Genomic DNA, 12,410 nt, shown 5'->3' with positions numbered 1-12,410 from the left:
TAGTGTCCTGAGCTCCCTGTGCTGTCCTGAGCGTCCCCTGGTGGTTCTGAGCACACCCTATTGGTTCTGAGTCCCCTGGTGCCTTGAGCTCCCCGTGATGGTTCTGAGAGCCCCCTGGTGTCCCGAGTGGCCCTGTTTTTTCTGAGTGTCTCCTAGTGTCCTGAACAGCCCCTGTGGTCCTGAGCACCCTGGTGGTTCTGAGCACACCCTAGTGGTTCTGAGCCCCCTGGTGTCCTGAGCGCCCTCTGATGTCCTGGGTGCCGACTGGTGGTTCTGAGCACTCCCTAATGTCCTGAGTTTCCCCTGGTGTCCTGTGCCCCCTCTGGTGGTTCTGAGTGCATCCTACTGTCCTGAGTTCCCCCTTGTGTCCTGAGCACCCTCTGGTGTTCCTGAGTGCCCCCGCCCCCTGGCGGTTCTGAGCACATCCTGGTGTCCTGAACTACCCAATTGGTTTTTAGTAGCATCCCTCGTGTCTTAACACCAGGTGTTTCTGAGCGCCCCCTAGTGTTCTCACATTCTTCTGGTGTCAAGAGTGCTCCCTTGTGGTTCTGAGCCCTCCCTGAGCTGCTTAGCCCCCGCCCCCGCCCCGTGTCCTGAGCGCCTGCAGGTATCCTGAGCATCCCTTGGTGGTTCTAGGTGCCTGGGTCCTAGGCACCCGGTGGTACTGATGACCAACCCTTGGGGTCTTAGCAGGGACTCCCAGGTGGTTCTCAGTGCCTCCTGGTGATCTGAGTGTCCCTTGGTGGTTCTGAAGAGCATCTAGCATGCAGTCTCCTCCTGTCTCCCTGCAGGTTTGTGCCTGAGCTCACACAAATGTCTCCTGTGTTCCTCACAGTACTACACGGACTTGTCCTGGGCTCTTAGGTTAATCATCTGAAAGGATAATCTTCTGATAGGTATCTCTAGGGACTGCTAATCTTCTTTGGCCTCAAAGAGAGTCTCATTGAGAACTTCCCACTTGAAATCACTAATATTTTCCCCACACCAACTCCTGTCAGGAAGCCCACTTTGGACCAAGCATGCTGATTTCAGTGAAAGTGAATCAGAGGCTTTGCAAGAAAACTCTGGGGATTCTTTGTCTGCAGTATTTCTCTGACTCCACCAGTTAACTTCACGGGGACCTCTGCAAACTTACAAAAGGCAACAGGCTGAGAAAGAGCCCCGTGGAGCAGCCACAACAGCCTGATCCACGGGAACCTGAATAATGAGAGTGATGCACCAAAGAGAAGCCCAGATCAGCACAGACCCATGGTAGGGAAGGGCACAGGTGTGTGTGGGGGTCCTCACCAGGACCTGCAGGAACAGGTGAAGAGCTGCTTTCATTAGCAGGGGAGGGGCCTCATGTACATGTCTTTCTCCCTGGGAACATGTGTGTGCTGCTCAGCAGGGCTCATCCCATCTAAATCTCTGGGAGTGCAGGGACAAAGGATTCCTGGGACTGGATGTTCAGGGTTGATCTCCCCATTACTCTTTCTTTTTCTCTCATGTGGACCCTGTTAGGGTATCTTTATAGTATCAATGTTTATCAACAAGTACAGTAAACAAATAAAAATAAACCTTGCCCAGAGGAAATGGACTCCTGCCTCTAGGCTGTGCGATTAGAGCTGTAAACCACTGCCCTCTACAATAAAGCAAAGTCTTCAGTTAGAGTTTTAAAATGCAGATCTACAAATTGTCAGAGCTGGAGTCCATAATTACCTCTATCCTGAATTCACTTTGCCACACAAGTGTTCAGTTTCAGATATATGTGCTTGTCTGAGGAAAAAGTTAATGTAGGGACATGTGTGCTTATCTGAGGGGAAGAGTTCACATGAGGACAGGTGTGATTGTCTAAGGGAAGAGTCAACATGAGGATGTGTTTGTTTGTATGAGACAGGTGTGTGTATTGTCTGATGCTAAATGCCCATTAAATACAGTATGTGCCTAGGCTGTGCTGAACATTGAGGGAAATCTTTCTCAGTCAAGGGAAGATGCGAATCCTCTGGATTACTTGCTTGTCAGGAGGAAAACTTGGTTGCACATGAACCTGATGAAAGAAAGGTCTACTGTGTATGTAAACATCTTATATGCAAATGGGGAAAGTTATTTCATTCTTTGTTGCCTGCATCTCACGCAATTCCATGCCCACAGTGTGTAAGATCATTAGATATTTTACTTTTATATACACTGTGCATTTTATCCTGGGGTTCGTGATGTGCTAAATAATTCTGTAAGTTGTATTTATTTAGATTCACATGTTACATCATAAAATTGTGAGAGTTAACAAATTGTGTCGTGTATTCACTACTGCAGATCAATAAAAAGTTTCACTGTAAACTGTGCCAGTTTCTCTGAATGCATACCCTGTCTCTAAATTTCTAAAAAAATCCTCACATATTTATGCGATCTACAGTTTTGTGTTTTACAGAATGTCAAATAAAAGGCGCACAGTGTATTTGAAATAACCTCACTGAAGAGGGTGGTGCATAAAGTTTCTCACCTGGATAACGTTGGAAGAGAGGGTGTTCTGTCAATCTAAAGTATAAAGAAACTGCACTTAAACACTGTTCTCTAGTCAATAAACATACTTCCAACAGGGGTACAAGTTAGCAATTCTAATACCACTAGGCACATATTCTGAAATTGGACAACAAATTAAATGAATGACATGTGGTGGGAGGGAGGTTCCTCACTTTGCAATTGGGGGTTACAGCCAGGTGAGGAAGGCAGGCTAAAACATCCATGTGGCATCATAGTAGATTGTAGATACCAGTGTTTTCTACAGTTTGATGTAATAAAGCTACAGAAGGTAAGCTACATAAATACGTTAGATGTGCCTGTAAACATGGGTTAATATACACATGCACATTTTCTAGGCCTGTTAGCTAAGAGATCCCAGAAACGCTGACACCACATTAACAACAAACACCCAATATCACAACTTTGTATTTTAATATAATTCTTTAATACCAGCAACCAGAAATCCTTGGAGAAATAACTGAGTCTATGTATAGAAAAGATAATAAAGAAAATGAGCTTGGAATTTCTTGTAAGACCAGGAAATAGGAATGTGTTCAAAAACAAAGGGATGGGGTGTGCTGTAAGGATGCAAAAATCCAAACTAAATGAGCTCACAGCACCTAAAAATGCTGTGGTGATTTAAGCAATAGAATGAATAGTGTAGCATCAAATTTTCTCTATAGTAAAAACTAAAAATTAATGAACCAATACTGATATTAACAGATAAGTAATAGTGGCTCATGCCTGTAATCCCAGCACTTTGGGAGGCTGAGGCAGGCTGATCACCTGAGGTCAGGAGTTCGAGACCAGACTGACCAACATGGAGAAACCTCGCCTCTACTAAATATGCAAAATTAGCTGGCATGGTGACACATGCCTGAAATCCCAGCTAATCAGGAGGCTAAGGCAGGAGAATCATTTGAATCTGGGAGGCAGAGGTTGTGGTGAGCCAAGATTGTGCCATTATACTCTAGCCTGGGCAACAAGAGTGAAACTCCATCTCAAAATAAATAAATAAATAATATAAACATTTTTGAAAAAAGATATTTTTCATGCAGAAAAATTCCAAACGTCTTAAGTTAATAATCCTCCCATAAAGTAGGTGAAATTTCAACACTTATACTGTAATTGTGGCCTGAGATTACAGACAAGAGTTTTGTGTTATGTTTGGTTTTATAATTCATTTTAGATATAATACCAAAAGTATAATCTATGAAAAAATGAAATTATTTTATCCAAGTTTACACATACGAAGGCACACACACATGTGTGTGTGTGTGTGTGTGTGTGTGTATGAGTATTTTTCTGTCACTGATAAAGCAGTGAAAAGACAATTACAGACCTGGAGAATACACTTGCAACTCAAATATGTGTTACATGGCTTTATGTTAATGTAGTAAATGACTTTTCTAATGGGTATGTAAGGAAACTTACAACTGATCAAAAGAAAACAATGAAATTAAAAATGAGCCAAATGAGTCAAAACAGACACTTCATCACAATTATATAAAAATAATTAAATATGAAATTTTGTTTAGAGACATGTACATTTAAACCATGAGATACCACTACTAATGTATTAGACTGGTTAAAATACAAAACACTTATAGTCCCAAATGGCAATGAGGATGTGGAAGAATGAGATATATCACGTGTGACTGGTATGAACCCAAAATCATAACTGCACACTATGGAAAACTTTAAAACATCTTGATATTTTATATAATGGAGGTAAATGTTCAGTTAAAATGTGATCTAGCAGCCGTGTTCCAAAATATTTACAACACTGATTCAAAAACTCATGCTCACACTGATATCTTCAGATAAATTCCTGTATAAGTTTTATTAATTTGATTTTTTTCCACTCCTTGAATTTTGCTTACAGAATAAATATTGTATGGAAAATTTCTCAAATAATTAGAGTGCATATGCATTTCTATTGTTCCTTTTCTTCAATGGCTTAACCTCACTTTCTAAGAAAGTCTTCAATCAAATAATCCCTGTCATCTCCTCAGCCCCAGCACAGCTGCCTCCTCCCTCAGGCTTTCTGACATTCTCAGGATGTGGGCTTTCACACTGTGTGACATGTACAGTAATACATAGCTGTGTCCTCAGATCTCAGGCTGCTCAGCTCCGTGTAGGCTGCGCTCATGGACATGTACGTGGTCATGACGAGTCTGCCCTGAAACTTTTGGGCATTGCCTATGTTAGCATTGCTATGGGTTGATCCATCCCATCCATTTAAGCCCTTGTCTAGAAGCCTGTCACACGCAGTGTATACCGTAGCTGGTGATGGTGAACCCAGAAAAATACAAGATAACTTCACTGAGGCCCTAGGCTTCCTCACGTCAACCTCAGACAGCACCAGCTGCATCCAGGAGTGGGACCTGTGGAGAGGACAAAGCAGTGGATAAAATTCTTTTTGACTGAAAAGAGTCCCCTCCTCATCCCTGGGACTAGGTGGTCATTTACCTGTAATTGCTGACACCAAAAAAAAAAGGAACCTCCAGGTCCAGTCTATGCTGAGAAACTGTGTTCTCAGTAGCTTTTCTAGAGGAGGGATGTGGTTGTTGGGTGATGCTCTCAGGGCACAGGAATATCCGAATTTACCTCAGTGGATCTCAGGTTATTTGCATATTCATGATACAGAGCATTTCATAGCTCAAGACCTGATCCAAGATAAGAAAGGGAGGATAAATGACATATCAGCCATGCAAGAGTGAGATGCTGATGGTCCACATCATAATCCTGCTTGATGAAAAGCATGTTCTGCTCCATTTCCAAGCTCGTTGTGAACAGAGGTCCTTTTACTGAAACATAAGCCCCCACAGGACAAGTTTTTCACTGTGAACCCACATTTGGTTAGCATGGAGGCCACCTCGATGATTTCTGGGACCATCACTGTCAATGACACTGAACAGGTGCTTTGGACTCCTGCTGGCCTTAGGCACCAGCACAGTTCACTGGTGACTCCAAGAAACTGACTGCTGGGTGTCCCACATGAGTTTCCAGCACGTCCCTCTGAGATCTACTGGGAGCTCTCCTAAGACACTGTCTCCAGCACCTGCTTGGTGGCCTGGGATCCCAGGCTCTTCAATAGAAACACTCTTGGTTTACAGATTTGCCCCATGATGTGTGATTAGAGATGATTTTCTTATCTCAAGGACAATAGGAATAAGAAGATGAAACAATTGTTTGGATTTCTTCATGAACTAATCCTCCCAAAATAATTACCAAGTAATTTGTATTTTGAATAAGTGTGGGTTTTCTTTCCTACTGCATTTATTAGAATTTTTTGAAGTATTTACGTACTTTCAGCTCATATCCATAGGTCCCTATCTTTACATATTGATTTCTTACTCACTTGGTCTGTGCACCTACCACACTCTCAGATCCACCACTGCCCTGTCACTCATACAATGTAGGCAACACTACGTAACACTGAAATCTGAGTTCCTTATTCATGTAGAAATATGGTGTCTCCAACAATTGTGTACACATTGAATTAGTAAAATCATATCCATCTTTCATATTCTCATCATTAAGACATTTATAATCCTAGAAACCCACTTTAAAAAATAGTTATCATTCAATAGCAAAGACATGGAATGAGAACTATTTTAAAGTGGGTTTCCAGTTATAAATATCTTTGTGAGGCTGGGGGAAGGACAGCCTTAGGAAAAGTAGCTAATGCATGCTGAGCTTAATACCTTAGTTACTGGTTGATAGGTGCAGCAAACCGCCATGGCACACAAATACCTATGTAACAAACCTACACATCCTGCACATGTACCCTGGAAATTAAAATTAGAATTAAAATTAAAAAGTTCTCATTGCTTTAAGTTATCTGAATGGTTGCAATGTAATATGATATTTAAAGGCAAATCAGCAACTTGTCGGACAGTTTTGTTTGTTTTTGTTTGTTTGTTTTTCTGATAAAGGAAGACCCAAGCTCTGAGAGGAAACCTCCTGCCAAGCCTCCTATGCACTTGATCCGGGGCTGGAACCTGTGCTGTGGGGCTCCTAAGTGCCCCCTCCAGCTCGGCCCTTGACTTGCAAGAAGGTTCCTGTTGGGGCTTACAAAGCATTTCCCCCCAGCATCTCTAGACCAGCATGAAGTGGCTGTGTTCTAGTTTAGAATGCTCCTTCAGTGACACCATATGCTTCTGACACCATCTCTTGAAACAATCGATTAGCCTTACTAAACCATTTGAACTCTGCAGGGAGACCCAAAACAAGGATTCTATGACACAGGAGGGAGCCTCTTCTCTAAAGCTCCAGATGCACTGAATCAGTGAACCCACAATGAGTCCAAAAACTTTGCAGGAGTTTTTGGAGTGCTTTGTTTCTTCCTTGGGCTGCTGCAGTTGAATGTTGCATCTGAGAATTTCTGCAGGTACAGCTAATTTCAGACTAAAGCCAATCTCTGTCTACTATTCTAATAACACAAATTTTCCCTTCTTATTAGTGTCTAGACAAACACAAAGTGCCTCCTACAATGACACTAGGCCCACTAGATTTTTCTCCTAGAAATCTAAAGCAAACAGGATACAAGTGGAGACTTGGGAAGTGCATGCAGGAGATTTTTCTTCTTCCCTCACATAGGATAAGATTTTGGAAATGTTCTTCCCCTTAGGAACCTTTGGAGAAGGCTCCTGGTATATTCCTGAATAAATAATCCTCTCCAATTCTGACCCATAGAAAATGTATTTGAATTGTATCTTTTAAAATATAGAGATTTATTGAGGGAAAGTCCAGCCGAATCTACATGTTGGAGCATAAACCAAAAGCACAATCAAAGGTCACCTTTGATGTGTTACTGGAGGCAGAATTCTGACCTTATTACATATACATGGCATGACTGACATAAATGAACTGGCAAGAAAACAGAGAAAGGACATGGCAGAACGCTTATGAAAAAGTCTCAGCAATTTCAATTTTCTTCTGACGAAGCTGAAATTGTGAAAGTAAAACAGTGTGACTGGTCATGTCTCAGGTGATGTTGTGTTCTGGAAATTATCTCCAATCCTAGGCTGGATCCAGTAAGTGCAGCCGGCCACGCAAACCTGAAACAGGGACTCTTATTCCTTAAACACAAGACATTCCAATGAGAAAGCTGTTCTCGGGTGAGTTGCAGAGCAGGGAGGAGGAGATGGAAGTGTCCTTGGCTTTCCAGAATTGCTGAAACTTGAAGACCAAGGCCGTGTCTGAGAGGCAGAGATCCACCTATGAGTACATCACATCAGCTCTGTCTTCAGGAATCTTTGGCTGTGTAGGACGATAAGGAATATGATTTATTTATTTCCGGTTACCCAATATGCTTCAGAGAAAATGAAATTGAAAATTCAATAAATATGTTTTTGCCACATTAAGGGAGAGAACATACATACTTCACGGCAATGCTAGTAATCATTCCATAGCTTGTAGAAGGAGCAAGTGCACAATTGAGAGAAGGAAGTGCCCTGCCCCAGGAAGCAAGTGCCCCAATCATCCCCTGGGAACTGCCCTCCAGATGCCATGCATCGTGGAACCTGGGCTCAGGACTGGGATCTTGTAGGTAGTGTGGAGAGCAGAGCATGACTCAATTCCTCCTCACCTGGGGACCTACGATGTAGGCCCTTCCCTCAGAGCTTTATGCTGATAAGCTGTTAATAGAAAATAGCAGCGGTAACTTTACCTGTAACCTTTCAGTTAGGAGCCAGGGCTCTTCAGAATTGTTATCACTTTGTTTTCCCTACCCCTAGAAAGCAGAAAAGTACCTGTGTGACCCTTCATCTCAGACCTCAGATGACCTCCTTGCAGAGGGCACACCTGCTTTGTTGCCATCACAAACATGGTAGTAGAACTGGAAAATATGTGTACCTTGTTATGGAATTTATCTGAATTATGTTACATTGGATGAAATTAGACTTAGTGACACTTAAAAATTTAGCTGAGGGCTCATATGTAAGCAAACTGTTGATGGTGTGTCTTCATTTCTCCTTGCCTATTATAGATAATGTGAGAGAAGAGAGGTACATTAAAGAGGAAACTATTGACCAATGTGGAATCAGGTATTTTAAAAATAAAGGTTATCATATCTTCTGACAACTCCATTAACTTTTAAGTAAATTAAGGAACTTTAGGACATTTTTCTGTATTCTAGACACATGGCTAATATTGACTTAGATTTAAATGCAAAAAGAGGTAACACAGAAAATAAAAATTCTGCAGCAGATCATTTTGCCAACTAGGCAGTTTTAAACATTTGTAATTTTACATGTAAGATGTTCAAAGCATAAGCCCCAGATCCAAATAAGAAATTATACCATTTCAATGTTTAATGACTGGTTGAGAGAAGCTGGAACTATTATTTTGATGAATCATAACTCAAAAATAAAACTGTGTCCAGTGGTCTAACTTTTCAAGGGGCCACTTGAGTAAGTAGTTTGCACCTGCCCTACCTGTGGAATGGCACACCCATCATCATCTGAAATCTGGGGGCTGCTAAGAACAGAGACAGAAGTTTGAATCCTCTGAAGTTGTGACAGACCCAAAATTACTGTCTGGGCTGATTAGTGAGGGTGATCTCTATGAGCCTAGTTTTTGGAGAGTGTATGATGGCTTTTATTATAATGAACAGATAACAACAAAGACAGTCAAGGAAAATGAAGAAGCAGGGGACATGGCCCAAACAGAACAACAACATAAAGCTCCAGAAACTGACATCAATGAAAAGGAACCATCTGGATTACCTGGCAGAAAATTTAAAGTAAATGTTAGAAACATATTCAATGAGCTAGTGGCAGCATCAAGAACAATGTGAGAATTTCAATAGAGATAAAATATTTAGAAGATGACTAAACAAGAATATTGATGCTGAAGCATATAATAAGTCAGCCAAAAATTTTAACAGAAGATTTTAGACTAGACTATATCAAGTAATAGAAAGAACAGTAAACTCAAAGAAAGGTCATTTGAAATAATAGAGACAGAGAAGAAAAATTTAAATGAAAGAAATAAAAAAAGAGTTAAAGACTTATGGGTCAGGAAGTGCACTGAAAACTAAATTTATGCAGCATTTGATGAGTTATACAAATATAAGACAAAGGTAGTGAAGGAAGGTTGGGTGCGTATTCACGCCCGTAATCCCAGCATCTTTGAGGTCGAGGCATGGATCACAAGGTCAGGAGATGGAGAACATGCTGGCTAACACGGTGAAACCCAGTCTCTACTAAAAATACAAAATTTTAGCCAGGGGTGGTGGCGGGCGCCTGTAGTCCCAGCTACTCGGGAGGCTGAGGGAGGAGAATGGCGTGGAACCTCGGGAGTGAGCTTGCAGTGAGCCCAGATCAAGGCCACTGCACTCCAGGCCTGGACTCCACAGAGTGAAACCCGCCTCAAAAAACAAAAAACAACAAAAAGAGGGGGCGTAGTGAAGGAAAAGGAGGGGGGGTAGAGAGATAGATTATTCAAAGATGTAATAGCAAAGAAACTTTCTAAATCTAAAGAAGCAAATATTCACCCACATCCAAGAAGTCCTATAAATTTTAAATAAGATAAACCAATGAGAAAAATCTGGAGATGATTGAAACCACATTTTAAAAGGAAAAGTTTTCAAAGCAGAAAGAAGAGCAGATTTAGCAGATTTCAGATTTCAGCAGTTCAGAGGAGAGGAATTACATTAGATGATGTATGGTTTAGTGACAAGATTATTTTGAGAAATGTGTTCCTATAGTCAGGTGTATTGTTCAAGCATCATAGGTGAACTTGCACAAAACTACAAGGAATACCTCCTACACAGAGGCTATGTGGAATAGCAGAGTGTTCCCAGACCAACTAACCTGCACGACATGTTACTGCACTGAACAATTATAAGAAACTGAAACAACACCATGTGAGCATCTGTCTATCTAAACACATCTAAACATGGAAAGTTTAGAAAAATATAGTATTACAATGTACAAAAACATATATGTGGCTCCATCGGCAGACTGAAACATTGTTAGGTGACATGACAGATTCAAATTGCTGGGGTAAAACTGAAATACAAACAAAACTCTGCTAATCAAGAAATTTCCACTATGTAAATAATTTTGTAAAATAAATTGTAGATAAGACTTTTCCTAGAGAAGCAAAAATCTAAAGGAGTTCTTCACTGCTGGGCCTGCCTTAAACACCAGCAAGGGTCTCAACTAGGTCTACAGAGTAATGACTTAGCTGCATCAGCTCCATTTTTTGCCTCCTTGTCTTATGACAGTTTTGTGGATTTAACTTCTACTCTTCAGGACATTTTTCTTCAACTTTATATTCTCCTTTGATTCTCAGTTTATTGAAAAGATTCATATTTAGCTTGGTAGAACATTAAAAAAACTTTGGAACAAAATTTCCTCTTAACCCACCAAATCTAATTAACTCTTCAGGGATGCCCTTTTTGTTTTCTCTATGCACATGGCCCTTGTTTACTCTCTCTCAATCCAGTCCTATTTCAAATGCATGAGGCATCCAACCATCACACACCTAGGTGCATCTTGGAGGAACGTAACCCACCACAGCCTTCATAAAAGCAGTGGCCACCTATCAGCTGCTGTATGCTTTAGGATTTCCATTTACAAGTGTTTCACTAGCCCCTTCTTGGTTAAGTTCTGGAGCTTAAAAGTGATGTATTGGGGCATTGGATACAAATTCCATTGTAAGCCTCTTCTGCCCTTGGCACTTGCAGAAGACTGGGAATACAGTAGCAAAACTCTGACCCCACGTAGCTCCTCATTTAGCAATAGATTCAGTGCAAATTTAGAAAGTCGAAGACGTAGAATAATGTCGGTGTGGTTTCTGTGGACATACTAAGGAGACAGCAGAAGATGGCCAGTGGTCAGTCTCCATCCAGCTGGTACTCTTTGTCCATTTGTTATGTTCAAAAAAAGATAAAAGACAACTTTTGTGACAAAGCCCCAGGGCTTGTTTAAAAGACCTTGTCCAGAAAATGGCCAACAGGGACATGACAAGTTTTTATATCAGAGCTACTATTTTTGCCTACTTTATGTGGAAATCTGAGAGATACACCCAGCCTCAGGGGGCTGATTCTCTCCATCCAGGGGACAGCGCTAACGGAGTTACGTGGTATTAGTCTTTTGGGGTCTTCATAAGAAGACAACACAGAGTGGGTGGCCTACGCAACAAATATTGATTTTCTGCCACCCGCAGTCTGACGTGGAAGATCAAGTAGCTGGCAGAGTTGGTTCTTGGTGCAGCCTCTTCCTGGGTGCCTAAGTGAGGATTTACATGTGGGTGGTGCCTTTGTATGGAGAGGTGAAAAGGGATGACGGAGGCCCCAGTCTTTTAGGCTCACCCTGGGAGGAGGATGTTGACTGTGCCGTCTGATAATTCAGTTCTCCTGGGCCTCCCCTCAGCAAGCCCAGAGTCCTCTTCTTCCAGGTAGGAAATGTGCTGGAGGAGCTGGCCTGGGAGGAGTGTGATCAGGGATCAAGGACAGATTTTGGAATAGGGTCAGTACTGTTCTATCCTTAAAGATTCATATAAAACCAACCAAACATACAGGTCACCTAACTTCTCACTTACCCCTTCAGACACATTGAAACAGCAGCTGAATGAAACAATCACAGTGAGTTCAGACAAACCTGGATCCATCTGATGTTTATTGTAGTTCAGAACATCCGTTATGGTTAGAGAGAAGCTCCGTATCCCAGGAAGAGGGTTACTAAAGCACCTGAGAGCCGCTTTCAGGACCTTTTGAAATTTGGAATTTTGTCTGGAGACTTCAGGAGAAGGTGGTAGTGGGACATATCTCCGCGCTTATCAACGTGTGACCTTGAAGATGTGCCCTGACCTCCTAAAGACTTCTCTCTGTGAAAATATGTGTAGACTAGGGTTTGCAGTGACAAGCAATACGTAACTGAACGAAGTATGCTCAG

The 12,410-nt window shown here is 41.7% G+C and overlaps 1 long non-coding RNA gene across 2 annotated transcripts in view; it reads right to left on the bottom strand.

Moving 5' to 3' along the window:
• Window positions 1-4,317: 4,317 nt before the first annotated feature.
• The window catches only part of LOC108587004, a 20,658-nt gene continuing 12,565 nt past the window's right edge, over window positions 4,318-12,410 (bottom strand). The window contains exons 3-4 of one of the 2 annotated variants that reach the window (XR_004181708.1): window positions 4,972-5,168; window positions 4,318-4,886 (exon numbers count right to left, since the gene is read on the bottom strand). This is a non-coding gene — a long non-coding RNA (uncharacterized LOC108587004). Of the gene's footprint in view, window positions 5,169-12,410 lie in introns of both variants that reach the window. The other variant, XR_004181707.1, reaches the window with a different exon arrangement.

This window comes from Papio anubis, unplaced genomic scaffold (genome assembly GCF_008728515.1).
Source record: "Papio anubis isolate 15944 unplaced genomic scaffold, Panubis1.0 scaffold565, whole genome shotgun sequence".
NCBI classification, from domain to species: Eukaryota; Metazoa; Chordata; class Mammalia; order Primates; family Cercopithecidae; genus Papio; species Papio anubis.
The sequence above is the reverse complement of the archived record's forward strand: the minus strand, read 5'-3'. Positions and strand labels throughout refer to the sequence as shown.